Consider the following 21,787-nt stretch of genomic DNA (forward strand, 5'->3'; position numbering starts at 1 on the left):
GATGTATAAAACTCGAGATCAAAGCAGTTTCTTTGTTATTTTCTTCGTTACTTTAAAAACAAATTTGGGCTATATATTTGCACATTAGTGCAGGGAGGGATGAATTATAGCGGGTCCGCATGGAAAATGTGTTAGGTACAATTATTCTGCATATTATGAACTAAGAATTTTTTTCTGACATCAAGCTGTCCAAATACTTTACCCCCTCTCCTTATGTGCAAATGTATAGCCCAAATTATATCTTTCCCATCTATTCTGTCACTTTTCTTTGTCTTGTCTCACGCTAAGGTGAAAGAAACTAACGAAGAAACAGGTACATTCTCGAGTTTTACACTACGTAAACTTGAGTGAGTGGCGTATAATACACAAATACCAAAATTCCTCCCCCCCCCTAAGAAAAATAAAAAACAAAACTCAACAAAAATTATCAAATTCAGAAAGCCATATTTTCCAAGGGGGCATTTACCGGGGGATATTTTTGCGGAGGGGGGCATTATCCGAAAGGGGTTTTCCACAGGCTCACGGGGTTGTATTCTCCGGGGTATTGTCCTCGGTGAATGAGCTCTTTTGATGTATAATTATCACGCCTATATTAATTATATGGTTAATTTGGAAAGGAACTTAAATAATTAACAGTCATAAATTGTTATTTCTATTGTTCGAACAAATATTTATCAAAAAAGGAATACAGAAATTTAAATGTTAGACAAAAGTGATTGTTATATAGCTGAGTTATATACTCCAATGTCTAATTCAAAGTTGATTCACAGACGAGTAAATCCAGAGGCAACGAAGACATGACTCTTGGAGTCGGTCTGTTCTTTAACGATTTGTCAATGCAATTGCCACCACGGTGGTCAACATGAGAAAGTCTACTATTGCCACGGATGACGATATCGTTCTTTCCTTCGGTCTTTTTGCCTTAATTGTAGCTTGAATAGGGTTAAGTTAAGCCAGATGGGTAATACTATTAAAATTAAATTGCCGGTTACCATTTTTGTCTGTGATCTCTTATTGTTGACGCTAATCATTGCTATTTGACCAAAAATAGATTCCATCTCAGATCATTTCCCAGTAGATAGTTCTGCTTTTGCCCCTCAAAAGAAGCCGAGGCTAGCTCATTTTTTCAGCAAATCGATGAGAATTCGGAAATGTTTAGCTTTGTTCCATTGAAGAGTTTGCAGAGGCTTACAAAGCTAGCTCCCTTTACCTCTTCCAGTTTTGTAGAGAAGACTGATAATAAAGCAGCGGTCCACATCAGTTTTTGGCCAGCAGCCAAGTTGTCAAGTTGTCATTCTCGTCTCAGCCTCTGAAAATACAGAGGTCATTAAACTCTGATGACTGCTCTTTCTTGACTTATCTTGTAAGCTGGTTGAACTCAATTTGAAACAAGCAAACGATTCCCGGCGCTGACTTAGCTCATAGCTCTTTTGCCAAAACCTTTGCTTAGATCACAAACTGAATGTAGTGCTTTCCATCCTATAGCGAAGTGGCAAAACATAATTGGACGGACATGAAAATTCTGTATCCAGTTATGTTGCTTGACATTTAACAGAATTTTTACTTCTGAGTAAAAGTAAGCAAAATGACAATTTTAACAAACAAATAAGACACCAACAAAATTCCTGATAAATATGCAGTGTTTATCTGATAGATCAAAACAGGAAAAGTAAGTACTGGCACGTCGTACCATGTGGCTGAATTTCCTTCTCTCGTTATGGGAATTAAATAGAATTAAAGAAAATGTATCACAACTATATAGGTTCAAACGACCTTCGTAGTATGAGACTAAATCACTTATTATCTCTTTGAGACTGACAGCACTAATTCTACAAGCACTGACTCGTTATTGTCCAGTTGAATTTATTCACCATTTACAGACCTGTCAATACTACATATGCAATGCAAAATCTAGCAATATTATTTAACCCTAAGGTGAAGTCACCATTACCACACTGAAGTGAAATCATTATTATTAAACATTTAATAATGGTTATGGGCATGAAGGTGTATCTAACTGAGTAAACATATAGCATAACACTAAATACAATAGCTCTAGTTGATATACCGCATGTAGTTTCTACTTTAACGGACTACTTGCGATAAACACCCTTCTGCCAGGGCAAGCAAATGAGTTGAACAATACAGTCTCCCCTGGGATTTCGATCGATTTCATTTTTCGGTCAGATAGTTTGTATCCCTGGTATAATAGAACATGCTTTTATCTACTGTCCCTAGAAAAATAATTAGCCGATCTTCCTCCCTCTTAAATAAATTTGGAATTATAACAGAGACATTAAATTCAGGATTTTTCATGGAGGATTTATCATTAAATTCAGGATTTATCATTTTCTAATTCATTTAATTAGGGGGATGGAGTCGAAAGGGGGTATCGAAAGGGGAATGGAAAGGGTGATGGAGTTATCCTGGATTCTCTTTCTTTTTTTAATTACTTAGTAAACAAGAAGCAGACACAACCACAAGGATGCTACAGTATTTAGTTCTGAAAAGGTGATAAAGCTCAATTTCAGCAACTGTCTTTGAAAATCTTAGCGATTATTGTCTAAAAAGCAATTATGTGCCATCCTTCCTTTGAATTTCATTGTGACCATTGATTAATATAGTAATTAGTTAATTAAATGGCTAAACTCCCGTATTTTCATTTTGGGGCAAGAAGGGTACATATCCGGATAATCAAGGGGCATGAGATACAAAATAATTTTTTCTCCACATTATAGGGGGTCACTCCCCCCAAAAAAGACGACCCTGAGCATATGGCATGGTATATCGATTCAGGAAGCATTCAGGAATTGAATGGGATTGTTTGCCCATCGGTAACTTCGATGGTAGCTTGCTGGAGAAGTGCTCAAAGTCGAAACTGTCAGATTTCTTTGATATTTCACAAGCAGTTATCTATAGCCATGGAGACCTCACTTATAAATTTCAGACCGATAAAAATTAAAAGTTCAGGCACAAGGAGACTGCAAATTGTCATAATTCGTGGAGTCCTCGTCTTTTGAAAATTTAAAAACTGCTAGCTCCTTGACCAGGGAGACAGTGGTGTAAAATAATTTGAAGAAGTCTCCTTAACTGTAGCTATGCGCCCACCAGTTCTGAGACAGACTTGGAGAGTTTTATAAGGAAGATAAGTGGGACTTGGAAGTGAAGCACCTCTCTAAAATTGTTTGCATTGTCTAAAATAATAACCTCAAAAAAATTCTTGCTATTCTGAGCCGTGGCAATGAAATCCTGTAGTCAGGATCTAATCAGGACTCATTTTCGCACCAAGTCTATACTTAGTGTTTTGGTTGTGCTGAGTCAGGACTTACATAGCTTGTGTATCAAACAGTTCGTGGTAACGAACTGTAGTAAGGAGCGACTCGGCTCAATAGTAAACAAAACTCTAAAAAGTGGAATTTTGATACTACTAAATACATCAAAAGAATTGCATTTTAATGCTGATTTTAAATATATAAGTTTCATCAAGTTTAGTTTTACCCATCAAAAGTTACGAGCCTGAGAAAATTTGCCCTATTTTAGAAAATAGGGAAAAACACCCCCTAAAAGTCGTGGAATCTTAACAAAAATTACACCATCAGATTCAGCGTATCAGAGAACCCTAATGTGGAAATTTCGTATTTTTTGCCAGAAGATAAGTCATGGATGCGTCTTTATTTGTTTTTTTTTCTTTTTCCCAGGGGTGGTTGTATCAACCCAATGGTCCTAGAATTTTGCGAGAGGGTTCATTCGAACGGAAATGAAAAGTTCTAGTGCCCTTTTTAAGTGACCAAAAAAATTGGAGGGCAGCTAGGCCCCCTCCCACGCACATTTTTTCCCAAAGTCGTCGAAAAGTTGTTGAGGAGGGCTGTTCCCTCTTCAACGCCCTGCTCTTTACGCTAAAGTTTTTACTGTTTTAAAAAGTAGAGTTGAGAGAAAGAGTCAAAATTTAGCGCAAAGAGCAAGGCGTTGAAGAGGTAACAGCCCCTTCCACATACGGGGTAATTTCTGTTCGTTTCAAGTTTTAATGTCGCTCCTTACTTCCAGTTAAAAAAACTTGTTTTTTTTTATTTAATCATATCAGGATTCATTTCAAGCGTCATCAGAATTCTGTAACTTGGAATTTTGTTCTCTTTTTTTGAACCTAGCTTTCTTTTCTACCAAGTGAAGACACAATCCGTTTCTGTACTGAGCCTAGACTTAACCTCATTTTGGCACCAATTGAATCTTAAGCTTGGACTTATCTCGTTTTGCACCTAGTCAGGACGTTTTGTGGAGGAAGAACTTGACAGTTTGCACTGAATCTTTTTACATCTTGGAATCAACTCGTGTTTGTATCAAGTTAGGACATACTCCTTTCTTGTGTCGAGTTTTAACATAGTCAAAATTTAACCGGTTCTTGTTTCTAGTCAATCTGTAGCTTGAACCTGATCTAGAGTTAGTCTTTTTTTTCGAATCAGTTGTTAGTTGTTTTTTTGCAAAAAAAAAAAAATAGAAAAACTTAGATAACTCGGGAACTCCGGCCTGATGGAACCTCCACCCCTCTGCACGTGTCGCCGAATGAACCCCTTAAATATTACCCCTAAAGACGCACTTTGAAACCATCTGACTGAACACATTTTAACATACCATAAGACACACTTTTACGCGAAATTTCGACATACTTACCCATTTTTAAAATATTTATTTTGTGGTACGAGCTTTCTTAGTATTTAGTAATATTTATGATCTGGAAATGAAGGACCTGGACGTGCATGAAATCTTTCCTATCTTGCGGGAATTTTTTTGAACCTTTGCCATTACATTCCAGACCCAAGCATCTCGCCAATATTTTGTAGGGCTAGATAACAGATATAATTTTCTTTGTCGTCATTTTCAGTTTTGATTAGCTTTAAACAGAAAAGAACAAGCAACTACTTTAGTAAAAGCAGTTTTATATTTGGCTTTGTATTTCAGATGTAGTTTGGAATCTTAATTTTTATTCATATATCTTGGTGGTCTTTTCTCAGTATAATAAAAACGGATTTTTGCGTAAGCATAACTCAAGATTTCTTCATTGCAGAGACAATTAAAAGAAGAGGTTCAATAATTAAAGAAATTTGATTAGTTGGATAGATTATAACCCTAACAAGTAATTATGAACAAAAGCCAAAACTAATCTCCCTTGACCCATTGATCTGGGCTGTTAGTTCATCTTATTTGTCTGACTATAATTGACAACATTTTTATATGGTGCAGAGTACCAATTTTGAGGGATTTAGCTTATTTAAAGGGGGAAATAAAATATGGCAATGGATCACAAATGGCTGTAAGATATTCTAAATAACTCCTTTATACATTCCAACAAGCCACTGATGGATAGTAATGGTTATTCAGGGACTTAACACGACACTGGACAATACTGAAGCAAATATTCTTGTAATGAACATCCTCATATACTCAAATCAATTGTCTTTCTGCGCATGATTTCCTTTGGCCTGACTGTTATCAGTTGGTAACTCCTTCGATGTTGCGTTTCTAATTATCTCAAGTTAGAGGTAAATATTTATAATTATGAATAAGCAGAGTGACAGTGTACCACTCTCTTTCCACAAACTTTTAAGTAAATGCAAGCTTTATGAGTTCCATTCCTTCTATATTCACCTTTCCCAGAACGCTATTTGGAGTAAAAGGTATATTCTATATAAGGTATACCGTGCTTAAAAAGTCAGCCTCTCTGACTGAACTTGATCTTAGTAACAGGCCTTCCAAATTCTGAGAAATCGAAATCTATTGTTTGTTCTGACTATAAATGAAAGGTCGCAGAAGCTTCGTCTCCCAAGTGATGGAATTTCTTAACAATTAAGAATTCTTTTATTCACCTTTTTTTCTACGAGCTCTGAAGTCCTGGGCACCCGACCTGAGCAACTGAAATGAAAGGACGGAGGCACGAATAGCCGGTAAAGAAGGTTTTTTGCTAGATTAAGAGCTAGAATTTGATCAAGAATCAAATAAAGTAAGCATCTGTGTATGTACCTGTCTCCTGGTAAAACAACTAAACTATAAAACAGAAAATGCTTCATCAACATGCCAAATATCTAACGATAGGGCATGCATTTGCTAAGACTGTACGTTCATACCACCATCCTCATGTTATCTTTCCTTTTATTAGTAGAGTAAAAAAGCAAGCTAATGAATAGAAAACTGGCACATTGGGAAGTAAGTGCAAACTAAAAACAATAAAAAATTTCTAATTTAATTAAAACAGGAAATATGAACAACTGTATAGGTTCAATTTTGCTATACCTAATATTCTTTTAATTAACATAATTTAAAAAAAAGAACGAAAAAGGTCAGTTAAAAACTTCATAAATTAATTGAACACAGCATTGAAAGCGCTGTAGTGGAAGAAAACACTGCAACTAATTGTGGCTTAAGCCAACAAAAGCTTCTCTAAAAATTGGTTTTAAATTTATTCTCCTTAAAACAAACATCTTAGCCAAAAATTCACACTATTCGAGAGTTTCAGCAACGATGAAAAAGAGCTAGATAGATTGCTGGGTAAAAATTACATCGCCTACTGAAATAAACAGACTGGTTTAAATGAACACGGAAATACTGCTAATCTATTTTTCTTTTCTTTTTTTTTTCTTTCTTTTTTTTTAATCGACGAATTCGGGACGATTTACAGGCCATTCACTACAAATGTTGAAAATGCTAGAACCGCTTAAAGGAAAGATATTGTTTTTAACTCTACGGGTGCTTTTCTTTTACAATTATTATTATTTTTACCTTAAATTAAAACCGATAACTGTCCATAGGAGCGTATTTTTGATGACATTTTTGTCAGCTGTTGAACTCTAAATTGAAAGTTATTTTATCCTTGCTAATAGATATCTTGAAATAAAATGGCAGAGTGGCTGAAACTGAACAATTTCAGTGCAGTTTTGATTATTGCTGTAAAAACTTTTGAATGTTGGTGAATTGAAGGAGGAAAAATGGAATAGATTAAGTAAGGTGAAAGAAATAAGAAAGTAGTTTAAAAAAAAAATTTCCGACAGAATAGTTCAGACTTCTTTTATTGAATCATTGTTTTTGCTTTACAATGCTCTACAAGAGATAGGAAAACACCACTGGCCTTAATATAAAAGGACAAAATTCCACATATTCCTTCGGTGTCAGAAAAGGCTAACAATAAAAAAATTGAAAAATTTAAATAAACTAACTAATCATTAACACAAAACAAGAAAAGAAATATTGGAATTTATCTATAATTAAACCAATGTTAATATTTTTGTGATTTTAAGGGATATTTTTCACTTTAATTCATTTTGTCAGGTGAACAGAATAGTAATTATTAAAGGCAATAGGTTAAAAATAATCAAACATCTTATCAACAAAAAATGACAAATAAATGCTACGAGTTTCAAAAATGTCATGTTAATGCAGTAATTGGTTCAATAACTTACTTCAAATTTTATAAACAACAAAACAATGGAAAAACAAGGGTAACCACAGCCAGTGAAAAGAAGAATACGAAAATAGCTTCTCTCAAGACTTCCATTCTGCCTTCCTCATTGCAAAATTAAGAGTAAAAAAACACAGATAAGAATCTAGAGGACTTGAAAAAAAGACGAAACTTATGGATTAGCAGCTGAAAAAGAAATCTGATAAAATGCCTATTTAAGAAATCATTTTATGCAGGGCATACGAATATTTTGAATGCTAATCGCTTTCTGGGTATGGGCTTTTATGGCCAGGTATGGGTGTAGGGCTATTACAGATCCTACTAAGATCTTATTATGTGGGAACAAAATGGGTAAGATCGGAATTAAAAAGTTAATTGCAAAAGGGAAATGGTAAATAGAATTATTTTATTATAAAGATTGGAATCAATTTGTGCATCAAAAAAACACTTTTATGGTGATTCAAAATATAAATAATTAATTAAATTTTAAGGTACTCACCACGAGCATGAAAAAGTTTAGGAAACTATCTTTGAAAAAGTGAGCGATATTTATTAAAGTTATACCATTAAATTTAGCGCATCAAGCCCCTATTTCAAAACACATAATTTTTTATTTTTTTCTGAGGTATAGGGTCATGGATTAATGTTTATTTGTTTTTTGTTGTTTTTTTCCACCGTTTTCTTTTCCAGGGGAGATCACATCCATCCAAAAGTCCTAGAATACGGGAAGAATTTTCATTAAAAAGAAATTGAAAACTCTTGTGCCCTTATTTAAGTAGAAAAAATGCTACCATCTGCGAAGAGACGCTTTCAGCCATTTTGTTGCACAAAACGATAAATTGACCCAAAATGTACCAAAATAATGTCAAGCAAAAATTCTGAGATTGCCAATCATTTCCAAATTTTCTAAGCAGTACTACGTAGCGGTGGCGCATTCGTTTCCAAAAATCCACGTTGTCAAATAAAATAAACGGTTAATTTAAGCATTTATTGAAAGCCTCATTCAAAAAAGTAAATTCATTTGAGACTTGATAATATTATGTTGAGCGATGTAGGCTAAAGTTATGCATCAGCCTATAAAATTCATATGGAAAAGACCTGTCAGAAGAAATCACCTTGAAAACCAAAAAAACTATGACCTTATAAGTAATCTTCGACATTTCAACCCCATACCCTCCTAATAGATATTTGAAGGGATGTATTTGTTTAAGGGCGATGTCATTCTAGATATTATTATTTAATATTCAACTTTAATATTCTAGATATTATTACATGAATATTAAAGTTGAACGTAGAAAAAACGTTGGTCGAAAAAGGAAAAAGTAGTTCTTTTCGATTTATGAGTGCCTTCGGCCAAACAGCTCGAAATAATAGATAAGGACCAAAGCTAAAAAACGAAGATTTTAGTAACAAAACACGCAGCAACAAAATCCAAAATCCAAATTCGCAGCAACAAAATCCAACAAAATTCACACAAAAATGTGTGAATTTTAAAGTGGTCCTTCAGTGCTATTAGGACAAAAAATTGCATAATTTTAGAAACAAGAATTCATCTCCCTCCCTAAAAAAAATTTTCTATCTTGATGGAAATTGACATCATTCAACGTGTATGAGAGTCCTAAACCACTATCTGCAAAAATTCAGACGACTACAAATTTAACCTCTGATACCTCTCAGTAAGGAGAATTTTGAGATTGAATAAGAAGTATTTTCAAAGTAATTCAAGACTTTATCATAAAAAGCAGGGGGCTGAGGTGGGGGTAGCTGCCTCCACTTAGGGAGTAATCTCAGCTTATTGTAATTTTTAATGTTGCTCTTTGCTTTCATTAATTCTTTTTCAAATAAAGAAAATACAGCTAAATGTATATTCAAAGTCGAAGCACTGTGATGAAAAAAGTTAATGTTTGTGTTCTTGTGCTTGAACAGTTATTCTCAAAGATTGACATAAAAATATAAGTTAAATATTAGCGTAAAGAGAGAAGAAGAAGGGGATACAGCAGGCCCCTCATAAATGGGATAATATATCTTCATTTCTTGTGGAACTAAAATTTTCGGACCTTCGGCATATATTCATGTTCAATAACTTATCCTATCAAATTGCTAAAATCTGTTACAGAAAAAAATGAAAGAGGCAGAAAAAGACACATTAGCAACGCAATTTCCTAATGACAGCATCCTAAAGAGGTCGATAAGAAAAATTCACTCTTTTATTCTTCATTACAAAACTGACAAACAAAAACAAAAGTATATTAAAGAAAAACTAGCCTTAATGTCACTTTTAAAATTTAAACGAGAAACAGAGTTTTTTCAACTGTGGCAGAAATGAAAACCGCCTCCACATTGGATAGTAATGTTTATAGGTTCCCATGTACTTTTTTACTTTTTTCATTCAGTCACCTTTTTTAACTCTTAAGGGAGATGGTAATTCTCAACTTTTATTTATTTTTTTATTTGTAAATTTTGGATACTTGTAAGATATACCCCCTACCACTTGAGAAGTGAAGTTAGGTTAATCCTAATAAAATGTACATAAACAAAATAAAAATATAATACTTTAGAAAAAAATTATGGCTATATTTTTGCACATTAGGGGGGGGGGTAAAGTAAAGCAGGTCTGTATGTAGAATGTGTTAGCTGCAATTATTCTGCATATTATGAAGTAAGAATTGTTTTGGACTTCACACTATCCAAGTACTTAACCCTTGCTGGTCCACTTCCCATAATGTGCAAATATATAGCCCAAATTATATATTTCTCGTCTATTCTGTCCCTTTTCTTTGTCTTTTCTCACGCTAAGGTGAAAGAAACTAGCGAGAGAAACCGGTTTACAGTTCGTCAATGCGTGAACAACTTGAGCGGTAGGAGGTATATCATACAAGTGCCAAATTTTGTTTATTTCTCTTTTTTTTCCATTGACGACAGTTGAGTGGAGGTCTCGTCTCATACATTCTATTTCCATTCTTTCTTTACTGGCTGTAAATTACCTTGTTTCCCTCCGTGTTTTTTGTATTATTATGCTTAGCCTGTTTGTCTTAGCAGTAATTTGCATATTTGTTTCGGAACAAATTCTCCGCAGCGTTACAGCCCAGCCTCTCGAAGTGGAATATTGTAATTATCACTCCTCCACTGTTTTAATTTGGTTGAAAAGCTGAGAATTTGCGTCCGTAAGTAGTTTGGCCTCATTCGGACCAAAATTGTTGTTTTTGGCAAAAAACGGCAAAATCAGAAACGTTCCTGTGGCGTAATCTCACTGGTAGCTGAAATAGAACATTCGAATTTAGAATTTAAGCTCTTTTTAAAATTTTCTTTTTAAAATGAAACTTCTTTTGATATTCTATGACCTTGACACTGGTAAAAAAAAAAAAAAAAACATGTACGAAGAGTAAAAACACTTTCATGGTCTTCGTTTTCCAGAAAAATGTAAAGTTCTATTTTCATCTCGGTACCGAATCAAAACTTCCAAGTGGTTTTTTTTTTCAGCTTTTAATTTCTCTTTCCAAAAATGATAAAAATGTTCTCATGATGCCATCTTTAAATTAAAAACTTTAAAATTAATAAGTTGTACGTGTTCAAAATCTATTTCAAAAGGAGCTACTATTGTGTTGAAAATTCCGTTTTTAGTTGTGTTCTGTTTTCATTGACAAAATTCCTGCATTGTTTTAAAATTTGTTACTAAGAACGCTATTCTTTTATAATAATTAGAAGAAAATGAATAAATAATTGGCAAACGTTTTGCTTCAACAGTGATAAGAAAGACAAATTCTGATTCCACCGTACATTATTTTATAATAATAATTTAGTGTAATACCATACGTCACTTTTTAAATATCCAGAACACACCCAAGAAGTTTGACTTATTTGATCTGAGTAAACCGGTTTCTCTCTCGTATTCGGTTATAGATAGCTTATTCTTTTGTGAAATAAACTACGATGCAGGTATATTTTAATTAATTATTTAATATATGGAGGTGGTTAGGTATTTAATATAATGCGTTCTGTGTGGCCTGCTTTCCATAATTCATTGTTGTACTTTCCATAATTTTGTTACTAAAGAATTATATTTTCATCATGTTTTCGTATATTTCACTATGATTAACCTAACTTCACTTCTTGAGTATGTTCTGGATAACATACAGGTTGTGGTAACGAACTGTAGTAAGGAGCGACCCGGCTCAATAGTAACCAAAACTCTAAAAAACGGAATCTTGATGCGAATATTACATCAAAAGAAATACATTTTAATCCTGATTTTAAATATATGAGTTTCATCAGGTTTAGTCTTACCCATCAAAAGTTGCGAGCCTGAGAAAATTTGCCTTATTTTAGAAAATAGGGAGAAAACCCCCGTAAAAGACACAGAAAATCACACAATTAGATTCAGCCTATCAGAGAACCCCACAGTGTTTATTTGTTTGTTGTTTTTTTTTTCAGGGGTGATCGTATCGCTCCAGTGGTCCTATAATGTCACAAGTGGGCTGATTCTAACGAAAATTAGAGGTTCTAGTGCCCTTTTTAAGGGACCGAAAAAATTGGAATGTATCTAGGCTCCTCCTACGCACATTTTTTCCCAAAGTCACTGGATCAAAATTTGGAGATAGCCTTTCTGTGCAGCTTAGTCGAAAACTTAGTAACTATGTCTTTGAGGACGACTTAATCCCCCCACAGTCCCCGGGGAAGGGGCTGCAAGTTACAAACCTTGACCATTGTTTACATATAGTAAGGGTTATTATGAAGTGTACGGACGTTTTCAGGGGGCGCTTTTTCAAGTTGGGGTGGGGGTGGATCAGGGGGGTGTGCTTAAGAGGATCTTTCCATGGACAATTTATCAAGAGGGAAGAGAATTTCCATGAAGGGGGTACAGAATTTTCTAGCATTATTAAAAAATAAATGAGAAAATAAGTAAAAAATATTCAGGTTGGGGGGGGGATGGGTCGGGGGGAGGGGGTTACGCAAGAGGATCTTTCCTTGAGGATATTTATCAAGAGTGAAGAGAATTTCCATGAAGGGGGCGCATGATTTTCTATCATTATTTGAAAAAAACAATGAGAAAATAAATAAAATATTCTTTTTTCAACTGGAAGTAATGAGCAGCATTACAACTTAAAACGAACACAAAATATTACGTATATAAGGGGTGTTCGTCTCCTCCACAATACCTTGCTCTTTACGCTAAAGTATTTTTAGTAATGTCAACTATTTATTCTATGGCTTTTGTGACTCAGGGGTCATTCTTGAAGATTCTGGATAAAATTCACGATTTAGTGGAAAGAGCGAGGCATTGACGAGGGGGCAAACCCCCTCATATACGTAATAAAAATACACAAATATAGAAGCTCGTTACGTAAGTTAATTCGTAAGGTACGTATGTTTATTGCTAGCAAAAACGTTCTTTTAAAAAATAAAATAATCTTGTTGCATTTTTAAGTAACCGAAAATTCGAGGGCAACTAACCCTCCTCCCCCACCCTTTTTTTTATCAAAATCATCCTATCAAAACTATGAGATAGCCAGTTAGCAAATAAAACACTAATATGCAAATTTCTTTTAATTATTTATATGCGGAGAGCCAAAACCAAACAGGCATTAATTCAAAAATTTTCAGAAATTAAATACAAAAGGTATTTTTTAACTGCAAGTAAGGAGCAACATTAAAACTCGAAATAAACAGAAATTATTCCGTATATTAAAGGGGTTGTCCCCTCCTCGACGCTTCGCTCTTGACGCTAAAGTTTTTTTTTTATTGTTATGAAAAGTGGAATTGTGACAAAGAGTCAAACTTTAGCGTAAAGAGCGTTGAGGAGGGGACAACCCCTTTCATATACGGAATAATTTCTGTTCGTTTTAAGTTTTAATGTCGCTCCTTACTTGCAGTTAAAAAACCTTTTATATTATTTTAACAAATACCCACTATACTTATTGCAGAAGACGACTGTAAAGCCAAAATGTTCCCTCTTTATCTTCTCTAACTTCTTAAGCTGTAGATTAATCAAGTTTACAAGTTAATTCAATTCCAGATTTCAACTATGAAGTACCAGAATTTATTGTTTGTATTTACAAACAGAAATTTCATTTAATGCCCCAACGTATATTGTATGTCATTATGCCAAGCAATTCCAATGAACATACTCATTTGCATAATTTATTGCTTAAGTGGACCCAAGCGCTTGAAGAACAGTTGGGATAAATTGGAATAGCCAATAGGGTTTTCCGTTTCTTAATGCTTTGCCGTTACAATTTCTAGCTAGATACAGGGAAATCAAATTGAATTGTCTTGTGGTCTTAATGTGTGTTTTTCAGACAATTACAATAACATTCAGTGTGCTATGAAATGTAGGTTTTCTTTTCTAGATTGGTGTTGGTTAAGATGGATTAGTGTACCTAATCTTTGTGGTGCCATCTCAAAAACTCCTAAATAACCGACAATGAATCATAATAAAAAATAGATCACCATACACATGCAGTGTCTAAATAATGGAACTTTATTTTAGTGAGGACCAGTGGTTGTTTTCTCTCCAAATCAAAAGAATTCTGTTGGGATAATGTATGTCAAAAGCGAGAAATCCTATGAAATCAGAGTAAACTATTTTGTTTTTTGACCCTTGAAAATCCTTAGGCCCTTACCCCACCCAGCCTAAGAAAAAACAAAGAAGTCTTACCAGATCCTGATCCATAGACGGGAGAAGGAGCAAATAGCCCAGATATTGATCTAAGAAATTGTTCCAAGTCCAGAATTGTTCTAGAATTTGTTTAAAACATAGGATTTTTAAGAGAGAATATACTATCTCTTCAAATACCTCTTCCATTATTTAGAGAGAAGAGAGATTGGCCGTTTGGACCAATTATTAGAGGGTGAATTAGTTGCCTTATCTAGGTTAAGACTCGTATATGACACATTATTACATAGATATACAGAAAGGTGACATTTGATAAAATTGATTAATTTATAAATATCATGTATTTTTTCTTGCCTCGGAAAGGACTACAGAAAATGCCAAACGATTAACAGTTACAACATTTAAAAAGAAGTTTTAATAACTTGTAGGCTAACCAAGCATAAAAAAGCAGATAAAAAAGTATAAAAAAACAGGAGGATTTAAAAACCAGTTTAACCCATAAAGCTTCTTATACATTCATGATAAAACAAATATCAAGGTCTTTTATTAAATCAAATGAACTTGAGAATCTTGTTTCCTTTTTTTAAGTTAAAACTGGGTTTGAATTCTTTATTGTTTTGCATTTTACTATTTTCAGAGAAAACAAACTTGTAACAGTTTTTCTTGTATAGAGAGCCAAAAATTTTTAATTTTAAAGCTCTAGTGCCGTCGCCTGAATTTAGTTCTTTTTTCCGTGTTTCTGGGAGTGGGGATAAAAAAAAGATGACAAATTAGAACATCATTATAGGAAAATATTGAAACATTCATGTAGTTTTTGTGGATGATTGAAATCGTTCCCAACTAATTGGTTTTGCAAGTTTTTTTTCGAATCGGTTAGTTTTAAATAGTAACAAAAAGCTATTTAGAACACAAAGTAATATAGCAGGTAAATAAATATACCGTTGAATCTAATCCAGTCCTTCCGTCATTTATCTGAGATTAAATTAAAAAAAAGTTCTTCTCAACTGAAATTAAGGAGCAATATTAAAACCTAAAACGAACAAAAATTATTACGAACATGAAGGGATTCACCCCCTCTTCAATACCTCTTTAGGCTAAAGTTCCAATTTTGCTCCAGTTCTTTAAGAATGATCTCCTGAATCACAGAGGTCGTTTAATTAGAATTAATATCTCTTTTTACAGTACTAAAAAAACTTTAACGTAAAGAACAAAATATGGACGAGGGGTGAACTCCGTCATATATGTAATAATTTAGGTTTGTTTTAACATGTTTTAATATGTTTATTTACTTTCAGTTGAAAAAAAACTTGTTTTTTTTATTTAATTTCTGATCGTCAAATAATGCAGGGAAATCCATTGACAGCCTTCATGGAACATTCTCTTCCCCCATGAAAAATTCCTCCATAGAAAGATCCTCCCTCGTAACCTACGTAAAGTATAGCGAAGTGCAGTAGGAATTATCCCTTCCCGTTTTCTTAGAATAACGATAATTTATTATAATTGATAAAGTTCAATTATACAAAAGATATGTATTCAGAAAATTCCCCTTCTCTTTCAGGGTCGTAATTTGCTTTGGGGCAGGAGGTGGGATAAATATCCCAATGGCCCAAATAGTCCTTCAGTAATTTACCAGAAATTAAATAAAAAAGATAAGTTTTTCCAACTGAAAGCAAGGAGCAACATTAAAAATTAAAACGCACAGGAATTATTACGTATTTGAGAGGGACTTCTCTTCCTCAACACCTCGCTCTTTACGCTAAAAGTTGTTAGTACTTTAAAAAAAAAAACTTCTTACTGTTCGAATTAAACGAACGTAGTGTTTCAGAAGTCGTTCTTAAAGAATTGGAACAGAATTCAAACTTCAGCGTAAAGAGAAAGGTGCCGAGGAAGAATACATCACCTTATATACATTATAATTTCTGTTCATTTTAAGTTTTAATGTTGCTCCTTACTTTCAGTTGAAAAAACTTGTTGTTTTATTTAAGTTCCGACCGTTTTTTAACCATTACAAACAAATTGAGTCAATAAAGAGAAAACAAGACATAACACGAATTTCGTATAGGAATTCTCAAAAATTTCCCCTGCGTAAAACCTCCCCAGAAAAATACACTTCCTGGAAACTTCCCTCCCCATGGAAAATTATTCCCATGGAAAGTCCCGCCAGAAGAAAATTCGCCCCCATCACTCATGATGGTCAAGACTAAACTTAATGAAACTAATATATTATATATTTGAAATAGCATAAAAATCCGATTCTTTTGCTATTAAATAAAAAAATAAGTTTTTCTAACTGAAAGTAAGGAGCGACATTAAAACTTAAAAGGAACAGAAATTGTTCCGTATATGAAAGGGGCTGTCCCCTCCTCAACACCCCGTTCTTTCCGCTAAAGTTTTACTCTTTCTCACAACTCTACTTTATATACAATAGAATACTTTTAGGAGGTGTTTTTCCCCTTTTTCGAAAATCAAGAAAAAAAATTTCAGGTTTGTAACTTTTGATGGGTAAGACTAGCAACAGAACTTCTGTTTTTAAGTCCAATGCGCTGCAAATATTTGAGATAGTTTAGTTCATGGGTGGTGAGTGTCTCCGGGATAGTCTCTACAAGAAGATGTCGTGATTAACGCAGCGTTTCAAAAGAAGCCTCTCTTGTGCTAACAGGCTAAAAGACAAGATGAAATATGGCTGTGTCGCTATCACTGCATAATTCAACCCTTTTCTTTACTAAAGATAGCATTGCTCATCTGTCTAACGACAGTGTTGAAAAGCAATAAACCCTACGCTGCATAAGTGAAGATAAATTTGATACCTTATAGAACGTACTTATATAGTCCTATTGAAATATTCAGTAATCGGAAACACAGCTAAAACAAAAAGTTTTTTAATTTTTTTTGGAACACGATGATTAATTTTACCCATGTTGAAATTATGAGCATAATTAAAGTCTGATATTATGATTGTAATCACGACGTTCTTTTACTCTCTTTTTTACTGAAAAAATTATAATTACCAAGCAAGATCATATCCAGAGGAGACGGTACTACAAGGTTTAAACCCCCTTCTGAAACTTTTACTTTGACTCGTGAAAATGTAACAAAAATAAATACAAATTTTTTTTCGAAGTGTGTTTAAAGTTTATGTTGTACTCTCCCCCCCCTTCCGAGCAAAAATCAAGGATGTGATTTTGTTATGAAGACTAGTGAATGGCTATAACTATAGTTAGCATTTTAACTTCCGTATTAGTAAATTAAATATGTAGCCGTATATATAAATAGGGTAATCAACATAGTTTATAATAGTGTAAAAGAAAATTCAATTTGCCTGATCTTGCATTTGTCATTTACTACCGTTTCTGTTCATATTTTATTTGATTTCATTGGTATCCCTGAATTTGAATAGCATATTTTTAATTTTTTGGTACTCTTGATTTTTTTTTTAACAGCTATAAAGGCAGGTACTGAAAGAGTTCCTAAGCTGCCAGTAGCAGATTTCGATAGAATTTCAAAAGCTGCTGACACTTTAGCAGCCCAAATTGTGTTTTGAACGCTTTTCTTTGAGCAAAAAGTAAAAAAAAACTAGGAAAAACAGTGTTTTTCAATGAAAATACAGCATAAAGGTATTTCTCAAGATCTATGGAGAAATTAGGAGAGAATGCTAAGTTCCTCATGCCCCGCCCTTAATCTCTTTTTAGTTGGTAACACAAAAATAAATGTTCATACTAGCCATGGTGATTACTAGAACTTTCTAAGTGAGTGTAGGTGGTTCATAAACGCAGTAATTAGTTTTGGATTGTAAGGAATTAATCAGACCAATTGAAAGGAGAAATAATAGGATTAGAAGAACAGGACAGAAGTATAAAGTCAAGTGCAATCGTGATTAAATTGAACAAATATAGAAGAGACAGTTTAGCTAGTGGTATTTATGTTGTAAAGCTCCGTCGCCAGAAAATATGATAGAACAAGTATTATACTCACATAATGGTAAATGTTTAAATTATGCCCCACCCTTAAGGGACTAAATTTCTCCTGACGTAGAAATTGGCAACCCCTCCCCCTTCTCAAATAAACGTTGATATTTCAATCAGCATTTGGTTTAGATATGGTTGTAAAAAAGTCAAAATGGCTTACAGCCACCCCCTCCCACCCCAAATAAAAAGCATATGTACGTGACTGATGTAGTATTACAACAAAGCAATGAACAAATATAAGATACGATCAGTTCGTGATCTAGATTAATAAATACCAAACGAAAAACTAGCATCCACGTATTTTTCATTTATGCAACTTAAATTACTTATAATTTAATATTTATGCGTAGACTTATAATGGCTGATTAAAATCTAAAAAAACCTTCATGTTTTAAATGAATATTATTTCAGGTTGTCCCTTCAAATAAATATAAGGTGGGGTACACTTTATCAAGGATAATGATCAATGTCTAAGGATGAAATTTTTAATATTAAACTTGCACGTAATGAAACGGGTGTTCACGGAAGGAGTGGTAATACTCTTTTACATTTAAGAGGGCCTAGCATCAAACAGCTAAAAGCAACGAAGTGTACGTAATGAGTTACCTTTCAAAAGTAATCAAACTTGAAAAACGATATTAAACACAGAATAGGCAACAATGATATCTATTATTCATGCTGATTCTTAATGTAACAATTTAAAAACTGTCCATTAAAATATATTACCAGATGAAACTTTCATAGTCTTAGGACTAAGAATGAAACTTCAAGGAAAATGGTGCGATTAATCGTGTTTTAAAAGTAGCAAGTAACGTAAACAATAAAAATCGAACGACGTTAAGATTTGCCTGCTGTATCTTTACCAAACTACTTTCACCTACCAAAAAACAATAGTACAAAACTAAAACAAATCAAAAGATGACTATAAATAAATTTAAAATAAAAGTGAAGATCCCGATCCCGTTTGCTTATCCGAGGTCCCCTGAAAAATAAAAAAGTATTGCTGATTTCCGTAAATTTGTGTGCTCTATATTATGCAAGAAGTGCAAACAAAATTAGCATTGCTTGTAAATTATAGAGAGGGGGTATTATACCAGAAAATTATATTGTAATTCGTTAGGAGCAGACGGGGTCAGGAGGATTTGACCTGACACAAAAGAAATTCAATCTACAGGAAAGTTGGATAAAAAAATAAAATTTTCAGAAAAAATGGGATTTTGGTTGAGCACCTGAGCCTAGCAGCTTCCTCACGCATGTGTTTCTCATCGGCAATTGTTCTCATTTTTCCCTTAATAGTCACCCTCCAGCCATAATAAACAATAAAGGTTAGGTCTATACTTCCCAAGCAAACAATTTAATGCATTAACTTATTAATAGGATTAATTTGCTTTGAATTAATAGGATTATTTTGTTGTATGGTTTTCATGTGTTTGTGTTGTTGTTTTTTATATATAATATAGGCTAGGTGGATAATCAAAAGTTTTTATGTCTAGATATTCATTTACAAGATATAAATCGTAACTGGAATTTGCGGCACAAGTCCCAAGGACTTTCTTTTTGCTGCATTATTTTATTAGTAGCGTCATTTTTGCTTATGTTTATATTGTGGGTAAAATAAAACTTACCTACCTACCTATTAGCCTATCAAGTCAGAAAGGGTAAGAGCCAAAATTTTTTAGGAGAGTTGCTGAGAAAAGATTTTTTGTTCTCCTTTATTATTCAAAAAGACTTTCTTTTTTAAGTAGATAGTTTGATCATTTTGAATATAAGAAAGGGAAGGGGTCATGACTTCATTGGCAAACCATCAAATGGCAGTTTTTACCATTCCTCATAATAATTTATTCCTTTTCATTATATTAATTCTGCTTAAAGCAGTAATAAATTTAAAACTTCTGTGAATACGTTTGCCATTTTTTACATTAGAACGCAGAGACAGTTTTATTCATTAATATTATCAATTAAAATTTTCAATGTAAAAATTGCGACCTTATCGTGATCATAACCATTAATAAACAATCACACCAAGGAAAATGAAAGAAACCACAATGTGTAAAATAGTAAACACTTATTATCATTTTTTCCCTAAACTGCTTTTGATTTATTACCTTAAAAAAAAGAAAACCGGAGCCGTATAAAGTTTATGGCTTGTTCCCGCCCATCGCTTTAATATCACGTAAACAGATGAAGTTCTCTTAGTTTTATCAGCAGGAGTGATTATAAAATAACTGGAATATTTAACTTCTATATTGAGTTTGATGTTCTATGCATTGATGAGGGCAACTTTCCCAGGGAGGTTCGCTAAACTGCACACAGGACACTTGTAAAGCAAGAGGTATATAGTGGAAACTAAACAGATAAAAGACTATACTGCTTACCGCTTTCTTTTGGGTCTTTGATCATGGATAGTTTTTGCTTTTTCCTTTTATTTTTTTTCTCTCTCTCTCTTCTTTTTTGCATATTTGTTTGTATTTTCATGATGAGAGATTGTTCATAATTTGGTTGTTTTATTTCCTTTTTTGCTTGTTTTGTTCGTTTGTTAAGTTTTTGTTGTATATCTGGTAGCCCAGGATCAATTGCTTTTATGTGTTTCTTTGGGCAGCCACTTGGATTAATGTTATGTGCTATATCATTTCGTAATTAAGTGATTTGAACTGAAAAAATGAACTGCAAATATAAAACTGTTGGGTAACAGGTAATATTACTAGCTGAACAGAAGGAAACACGTTAATAAAATAAAAGTAGTATCATTAGATTCCTTGCTATACATTCTCTCCAAATATCATATTCACTTTTCTGACGATGTAACCCACCCCTTCTCCAGCTGGCCATTGTTTGCCATCTTGTGATGTGTCTCACATCTTCTTTAGTAATGGGCCTCTTACAGTCTCGGCCCATAAAAACCATTTGGCCCAAGTGGTTGCAAAAGAATTGAGTCATAAAAAGTTTGTTCGAAAATGATCAAAAATTAAAAAATGTATGTTACAATGCAAGGAAATAGGATCATCGGAAAAATAAGAACATTCCCTACATTATAAAGTAAGAATTTCATTGTTTTGGTGTTTTCTTTTAGCTTTGAATATCCTGTGGCTATTTTTGGAATTATTAGGGGATGAGAAGCATTGTCACAAACGAGAATACGACTTTTAGGAAAAGCATAGAATAATGAATCTAATAAAACTGCTTGGATTTTATCAACATGTTTTCTTCTGTTGAGTCGCTAATATCCCTTGTTAGCAAACTATTTAACAACAAAATTTACCATGGCAGGTATTAAGCCAATATCCTAGTCTCATCTTTTATCGTTGCACATTTATTTTATTTATTCAGTTATTTTTAATAGCTCCTCTTTCAGCCATTGGCGGTTCTAGGCCTGGGCAGGGAGGCTGTTTCCTCTTCCCTCTCCATTTTTCTGACATTAAATTTCTTTTGTTTTTCTTTCACACTCCAGTGTTACACCCCCCCCCCCCAAGATTATGAGGCCTAAAATCGCCACTGCGTTCAGCCAATTATTTGTATAGGCTAAAGGAAGATCATAGTCTTCTTCTCTGAAATTCGTTTAGAGGGCTCATTATCCTGAACAATTAAGACAACCCTGAAATTATATTTATTAAATATCAACCGATTCCCCTCCCCTGTCGGTCAGGAAGCCTTTTTCGAATTTCTACTTAATTCTCTCAAAAGAACCAATGTCGACTGCTTTGTGAATATATAATTAACTGTAGTTACTGCGTTCTAACTGTAGTTAATGATATTTCTAGAGACTGT

General features: G+C 33.6%; 1 protein-coding gene and 1 long non-coding RNA gene across 6 annotated transcripts in view; one reads left to right on the forward strand and one right to left on the reverse strand.

The window, feature by feature from the left end:
* The window catches only part of LOC136035456 (homeotic protein ultrabithorax-like), a 156,114-nt gene that overhangs the window by 36,773 nt on the left and 97,554 nt on the right, over positions 1-21,787 (forward strand). The window contains exon 1 of one of the 4 annotated variants that reach the window (XM_065717277.1): positions 20,268-20,354. The exons of the other annotated variants lie outside the window; for them this stretch is intronic. The gene's annotated coding sequence lies outside the window, so the exon portion shown is untranslated. Of the gene's footprint in view, positions 1-20,267; positions 20,355-21,787 lie in introns of those variants that run through there. 4 annotated transcript variants of the gene reach the window in all.
* The window catches only part of LOC136035464 (uncharacterized), a 56,357-nt gene continuing 45,062 nt past the window's right edge, over positions 10,493-21,787 (reverse strand). For both annotated transcript variants that reach the window (XR_010619447.1, XR_010619446.1), the window contains one exon: positions 10,493-10,701. This is a non-coding gene — a long non-coding RNA (uncharacterized LOC136035464). The remainder of the gene's footprint in view (positions 10,702-21,787) is intronic.

The sequence above is a fragment of the Artemia franciscana genome, chromosome 14, assembly GCF_032884065.1.
Source record: "Artemia franciscana chromosome 14, ASM3288406v1, whole genome shotgun sequence".
Classification (NCBI taxonomy): domain Eukaryota; kingdom Metazoa; phylum Arthropoda; class Branchiopoda; order Anostraca; family Artemiidae; genus Artemia; species Artemia franciscana.